Raw genomic sequence first — 6963 nt, forward strand, 5'->3', positions numbered from 1 at the left:
CAACTTAGTTGGTAGCTAGCTAGCTGATTATTTAACTATGTAGGTAGCTTGCTATATAGCAAGCTAACAAAAACTAGCGAGTCACTCTGTAAGCTAGTTTGATTGATTTCTACGTAAAAAAATGTATCCTATTCGAGCTTTAGTTGTGCTCGTCTGACTGAAGCTGACTTTCATCTTAAAATGGCCAAACTATGTCGGTAGCTAGCTATATAGCAAGCTAACAAAACCAGCGAGTCACTCAGTAAGCTAGTTTGATTGATAACATCTACATAAATTTAAAAAAATCCTATTCGAGCTTTAGTTGTGCTCATCTGACTGAAGCTGATTTCATCTTAAAATGACCAAATTATGTCAGTAGCTAGCTATATGGCAAGCTAACAAAAACTAGCGAGTCACTCAGTAAGCTAGTTTGATTGATTTATATGTAAAAAAAAAAAAAAAATCCTATTCAAACTTTCGTTGTGCTCGTCTGACTGAAGCTGACTTTCATCTTAAAATGACCAAAATTTTGGACGACGATGAGACTTGCCGGAGCTTTGTACAAATCCCATCTGGTGCCCTTATCGTCTCTGATTTGCCCATTTGACACCTTCATAAATACTGCACCAGGGAGTATTCATAAGTCTTCCTGCCACTCTGAATAGAGGTACGGTAAATTAAAAATGAGTCCCAGTCTCTGCTCTATGCTCCTTGAGCGTCTTTCACGGAGTTAGGGGAAGGGCTTTAGGCTTTATTGTCCTCCGCTTGGATCCTTTAAGGGACCCCCCAGTGATGTCGTCAAAGTGTTTTCCTGCGAGAAAGCGTCGCTTTCAGGAAGCCATGTGCGATTATCTCCGCTCATCACACTCCTAATCAAAGCCCGAATCAGACGCGTCGCCGTGCCAGCTTGGCGGGGGTGCGCCGGCGTTTCACATGGAAATAATCAGGTGCGACTTCCATTCCGTTCTAAGCAAACAACGCCGCCGCGAGCGAGAAATGGAAGGGAACAAAAATGGATGAGCCGCTGTAAGAGCATTGGAATTTTGTTTCAACCAAGTCGTGACGAGTCTCTGTCATAATGTGAGAGCAGCAATAATACTAAAATATTGGTTTCATATTTGAAGATTTTTCCAATACAAAGAAATGAGGAGACACCATCAGACGTTCACTATTTTTAGCGAGGTCGCTAACCTAGCCGGGCTTCATTTTAATGACAACCATCATTCATATGTTTCTATCTTTAAAGAAAAAACGAAGAGGGAGGTTATTACTGCCCTCACGTTGGGGGTCACCTTTGGTGTAGTGATTTATGGATCCTATCGTAAGGCTTGCTAGAATTCCAACAAGGTGATTCTATGCGGGTCCACTCAGGGTTGCCGTCTTCTCCAATTTGTATGCCGGAGTCTCATCAGTGCAACACGACCATGCACATTAATGTTGTTTGCTGCTTCTTGAGAGAGAGGCTCTTTTTTTTTTTTTTGTAACCATGCATCCATTCCTGGAATTGGAAAAATAGGTCTAAGAGGTGCATTATGATAAATAAATAAATAAATCACTGTATAATGTAAATTCAGCATCATGTCTGATAATAATAAATAACATTGAAAGAAGTATATTTTTGTGGACTTGGGATTTTTGACGCCATTGTGCCCCTGAAGCAACGCGTAAAAGCCTTCACAGATAGATCATCACCTCCTCCTCTTGGAAATCCCCATGCTAGAGTAAAAAGGATCTGATGTCTGAATTGCTATGATCGCTCCACTCTTCATCACCACATGGAAGCCGAGCGCCTCGGAACAATTTCTCTGTCTGGGTGAAAGGAAAGTTCCCCATGAGTGCTCTTAATGGAGTCCTGAAACCACGTCTGATCCACTCACGGATTTTCAGACACCACGACAGACGACGCACAGTCCGTCACAGTTTAATCTTTGCCAGCATGTCCATTATTTCATTTGATTTTTTTCTTTTTTTTTGTAGCCACACAACACAGCCAAAAAGAAATGAACATGTTTAATCAAGACGATAGCGTTTTCCTGCATCTGCCACTGGTGTGGTCCTCCAAAGATGTGAGCCAAGAACATATTGATCAGAGAAACTTTGTTTACTAATTAAAATCAAACAAATTGCATCCAACTAATTGAATAAGCCATCTGTAATTTGTTCATTTGGAAAATATCGAAACCTGGAAGAAAAGTACGGCATAAGTACTTTCTCAACTTTTTGATGATGTTTTAACATCTCATCATCGGATAATTTAATATATTTTTAATTTTATTGCAGGAGGAGATGAGACAAGGTCTTATATTGCATTTGCTAGTAGTGCCGCTGGCAGAGCTGCCATATATTTGGAACTGACTTTTGGATATTTTTCAGTTTTTCTGGTAATTGTTTCCCACGTTTCCTCACGTCATTGTAGAATACATATAATGAATCGTCACCAGCATTTTCTGAAGAATTTTACAGATTTGTAAAAATACATATATATCAGAAAATGGATGTATGGTTATATTTTTTGGGGGGGTTGGACACTCCAGAGATATTCTTGCCCCCCACCCAAGGGAAATATCCTCGCCAGTGACGACTGTGTTATGAGTCAATTTCCTCACACGTACCTATGTTACCTATAGCGTCCCTTTAAAGAGCCACTGTTGCAGAATGGTAAGATCTCAGTTATAAAATACATCACTATTAACCTTTTATGACGGTGGCTCAGTGTAGACATCCCCGAAATCCTTAATAGCTTTGCACTCCAAATCCAAGACCCCTGCAGAGCTCAAGAACCCGAAGGTACTCACATTGGATTCACCAAAGGTACTGATGGGGAAAAAAAAAGTCTCAATCAACCGTGGCTTGCAGTACGGAGTAAAAATAAGGAAAAAAAAGGAATCAAATTAAGTACAGTAAGAGAGTATTAGTGCTTTACTTCCAACGAGTTATTTGGCTTCATCTCAGGCAGGAAGTAAAGATTCCGTGTATAGAAGAAAGCAGAAGAGAAGACAGATCATTTCCTCGTAAGAGACAGAGTCATTGTTTTAATGGGAAGCATCTGGCGTGCAGCCAATTAGCTGCAGTGTCGAGATTATTACAGAAATTAGCTGCTGGCACTCATCGTACGTGTGGGCGTGTTCATTTATTGCTTATAGGTTGCCTTGTGTGTTTGGACCTGAATGCAAACAACTGAGCTCGCACGCTTCAATCGAAAGCATTTGTTGCAAGAGATGTAATGTTGTGAAATGCAAAAAATAAAATAAAATGCAGATAAACACCTAAAAAAGTCTTAAACTCAAAAACATTTGCACTCCACTCCTGTAGGGGGCAGTAATGTACTTTCAAGAACAAACAAAGTATTACAAAGTATAGTTATAGTCTTTATCTGACCTGATCTTAGGGAAAATTTAGTAGCAGTATTATAATTTTCTTTTTTTTTTTAAGTGAGTCAGCCTGTTCTCGCAATTTAGGACTTCTTTCATTTGTTGCCTCGCTACTCTTTTGGGACTACAGTGATCCCTCGCTACTTCGCGTTTCGTTTATTGCGGCTTCACTACATCGCAGATTTTTCTTTCCAAATTAGAAAATGGTTAAAAAGTTAAAAAAAAAAAAGTCTAAATTGAAGAAAGGTGTCTAACCTTTAGGACAATGTAGTATTGCTCCAAATGTTCGTTTACATTCCTTTAGAAGTCCGTTTTCACGTGTTAGCACGATCGCAAATTAGCATATTTCCGTTAACTCGTTAGCCTGCCCAGTACTTCTTCTTGGTGACCGTACTTTGCGGATTTCACTTATCGCGGGTGGTTTTTGCACCAACTATTCGCGATAAACAAGGGATTACTGTACATAGAAAGTAATGTCACCAGATAACAGGCCACAACAACAAAACCTCTGTCAGAAAACTACTGATAGTTGCCATCCAAGTTCCTATTAATAAATCAAAATGCTTTTATTCTCTTCCAGATAGCTCATAAATCACAAGAGCTGTCAAGCCGTACACGTGAGCGCGATTGCGCCTAAGGTTATTTTCATCAGATTGCCGGCGAGTCACCGGTAACAACTACCGCTCGTGATTTAAAATTCAGACGACATTTTCAGTCCGCGTGCAGGTCGCCCAGGTGAGATTACCAGTTCTTTGGGAGGCATTTCGTATGATAATTATAATCTGCTTTTGTCCATTCACATCATCAGCATTGATAAACTTTGCCCGATTAACATTCAATGTTTTATTATAAAAGAAAAGTTTGAAAATAGTGAGTTCATTTTTTTGTTTAAGCTATTAATAAATAATCTCTTTGCATTGGTACACTAATCAATCATTTTTAGTTGGCACTATGGCACAAAAGAGCCTTTCAGTCGCACATGTTGAATTTGTAGTGTATTATATTCATTCCCGACTTTGTAGAAAACACTGCATTTTTAAGTCTGCAATGAATATTTATGCTCTATAGTTTTATATATTATTTATTACTCTTGTGAAGTCACTTGCTCGGATGCTGCCAAGTGTACATTTTTGCTGTGATTCATGCAACCAAAAAAAAATCTATTGTATTGAAACTGTGGTCGCACATTGTGTGTTTACATTGTCGCATTCCTACATTTTTCTGGCATATTGCCATTTTGTTGCTTTAATAATATCATGTTACTATTATTTTATGTGTGTTTTGAAAATCTCCATTAAAAAAATGCAGTGCAACACTTATACACTAAAAATAACATCAACTTGGGCACTTCTTAACTTGATTTAAAATTTCAGCCTTTGCGGTGCATTGCCAACCTCCTCTCTTGTGATTGCGCAACATGCAAAGCGGTTAAACAACAAACAGAACAAAACTGACGCTGATCGACTCAAACCACACCGCACTTTTTGATTTGGACAGCCAAACCATTAAAAAAAAAAAATCCCTACTCTCCACTGGTAATTACGGGCCTGCCTCAGGCAGTTCCAAGAAAGCAAATCTAATTAAAAAAAAAAACTTTTGGGTAGTTGATCATTTTTGTCAGTGGCAGTTGAGAACATTTTAGACATTTTGAATCATGAATGTTCTGTACAGGCTGAACAACGGTTGAAAATAATATCAATGCAATGCGACCGTGAACCTGCCGTGGCCCCTGACTGCATGAGCTTCTCGAAATAGTTCACCTTTCCTACCCCGCCGATGTTCCATTGTTCAACCTGCCGTTATGTAAAGGAGCCACAAAAGCTTTTATTTCCTGCCAAAACAATAATGCTGTCTTATTTTTACAGCGGCTCTACAGATGGTTCCATATAAAGTTTGTGCACTAATGCTTACTCAGTCCACTCGAGTCCTGGGCCAGAAAAAAAAAAGCTTGCTCGGGTTGCCAATAAAGAAGAAAGTTGATCAAGATTTATCTACGTTAATGCAGTCGTCCCATGTGTTAATTTTCGCTCTCGCTTTTCATCACAGCAAAATGGAGCTGAATGCCGGGAGGGGAATGCGTCTGAGAATGCTGACTAGATTGGACCGGACCAAAGGAGGGGACGTGACTCCAATGAATCCGTCCCGTGGCTGTAAAATGGGACAGCAAAAGTAATTTAGCGACATTTTTTGTTTTATAGGATTGGGTTTTATGTATAAAGAAATGGAATCACAGTAATCCCCCCACCCCCCACATCACGGGGTCCATCTTCCTGATACCGTTATTTCTAGTCTGATTTGTTTTTTTATTCTATTTTCCCGCCTCCTTCATTTTGGATGTAATTCCAATGTTGACCACTAGATGGCAGCGTTCGTATTGTTTGACACTAACTGAAAGAAATAAAATGAAAAAAAAAGATTGTATTCGATCCTGCTTTTAATGCCTACAGAAAATGAGACCGTTGTTTCTTCTCATCATGGCTGTGTTTAGAAATGAGCATTCAAAATTTTGTTGACTGCGCTTCGGCACCCACTTGATTAAACCCCGAATAAATTAGGTGGGAGCATGTACAATTCTCTCAAGGACCCAAATAGCACACACACGTGATCATCAGCAACACAATGTGTCTTTGGGCGTGGGCTGATCAAATGGCCACCTCTGACACCTTGATGTGCCTTTAGTCATTCTCTTAAATGGTCCTTTTGGAAAAGAGCCCAAGAATGCGGCTGCGGTAATGGCTCAAGTACATTCCAAGTGCAGCTTTAACCCTTTGGCAGCGCTTCGGCTGATGCAATAGCTAATCACCGGGAGTGCAGAGGAGTTTATTAGGATGTTGATACATTTCTAGTGGCACGGCGACTCCGGGCAGCCTTTTCAATTCTGCCCAGTCGGACCATTATGTCGTTTGTTTAAACACGCTGGAATCTGGATTTTGGCGAGACGTCGGATATAAGATGAATTTGTTTCCACAATGGATGAAGAATTTATGGCTGTTAGTATTGTTCTGTTGTCTGTCTACATGTTTTGCTCCACCGTTTTATTCCAATTGTTTAAATCGTTGCAAGACTAAAATAAGGAAATTACATGGTTTTGATATTAAGATATTTCTTTCTTTTTATATGATATAATTTGAATTTGGTGATGATCAACCCAACTATTAATAATACTTACAGGTCATGTCATACCACTGCACATTTAATCATCTAAAAGAAAAAGCGATTCAAATTCTTTTTTTAAGACAAAAAGCCACCAGAATAATTGTATTTCTATTTTCTTCAAGTCAATTTTCCAGGATGTCATTTTGACCCGCAACATAACACAAGACAGCTTGACATGTGCTATCCGTCTCCTCTTTTCACTCAATGCCTTAATTTGCTTCGTTGTTAACCGGCAACCCAGAAATGAGTCTCGCTCGTAAATACTTAATAGAGCTTTGTTTTTATTGCCAGATCTTTCATTTTGCACGGCAATGAGGCGCCTTCATCGTAGTGTCACAGGAGGGATTACAGCTGCTGAGTCATGTGTGGGCAGAGCAGGTAAGCAGCCAGCGTTGCTATGGCGTCGCGCTTGAAAGGATTCAAAGTGTATGTTAGATGTCAGACTTAAAAAAAAATC

The 6963-nt window shown here is 39.5% G+C and overlaps 1 long non-coding RNA gene across 1 annotated transcript; it reads left to right on the forward strand.

Moving 5' to 3' along the window:
* The first annotated feature begins 3950 nt into the window (after positions 1-3950).
* Positions 3951-6963, forward strand: LOC133170684 (uncharacterized). Its single transcript, XR_009718613.1, has 3 exons — positions 3951-4085; positions 5397-5519; positions 6798-6963. It is a non-coding gene; the product is annotated as an uncharacterized LOC133170684 (long non-coding RNA).

The sequence above is a fragment of the Syngnathus typhle genome, linkage group LG17 (genome assembly GCF_033458585.1).
Source record: "Syngnathus typhle isolate RoL2023-S1 ecotype Sweden linkage group LG17, RoL_Styp_1.0, whole genome shotgun sequence".
NCBI lineage: Eukaryota > Metazoa > Chordata > Actinopteri > Syngnathiformes > Syngnathidae > Syngnathus > Syngnathus typhle.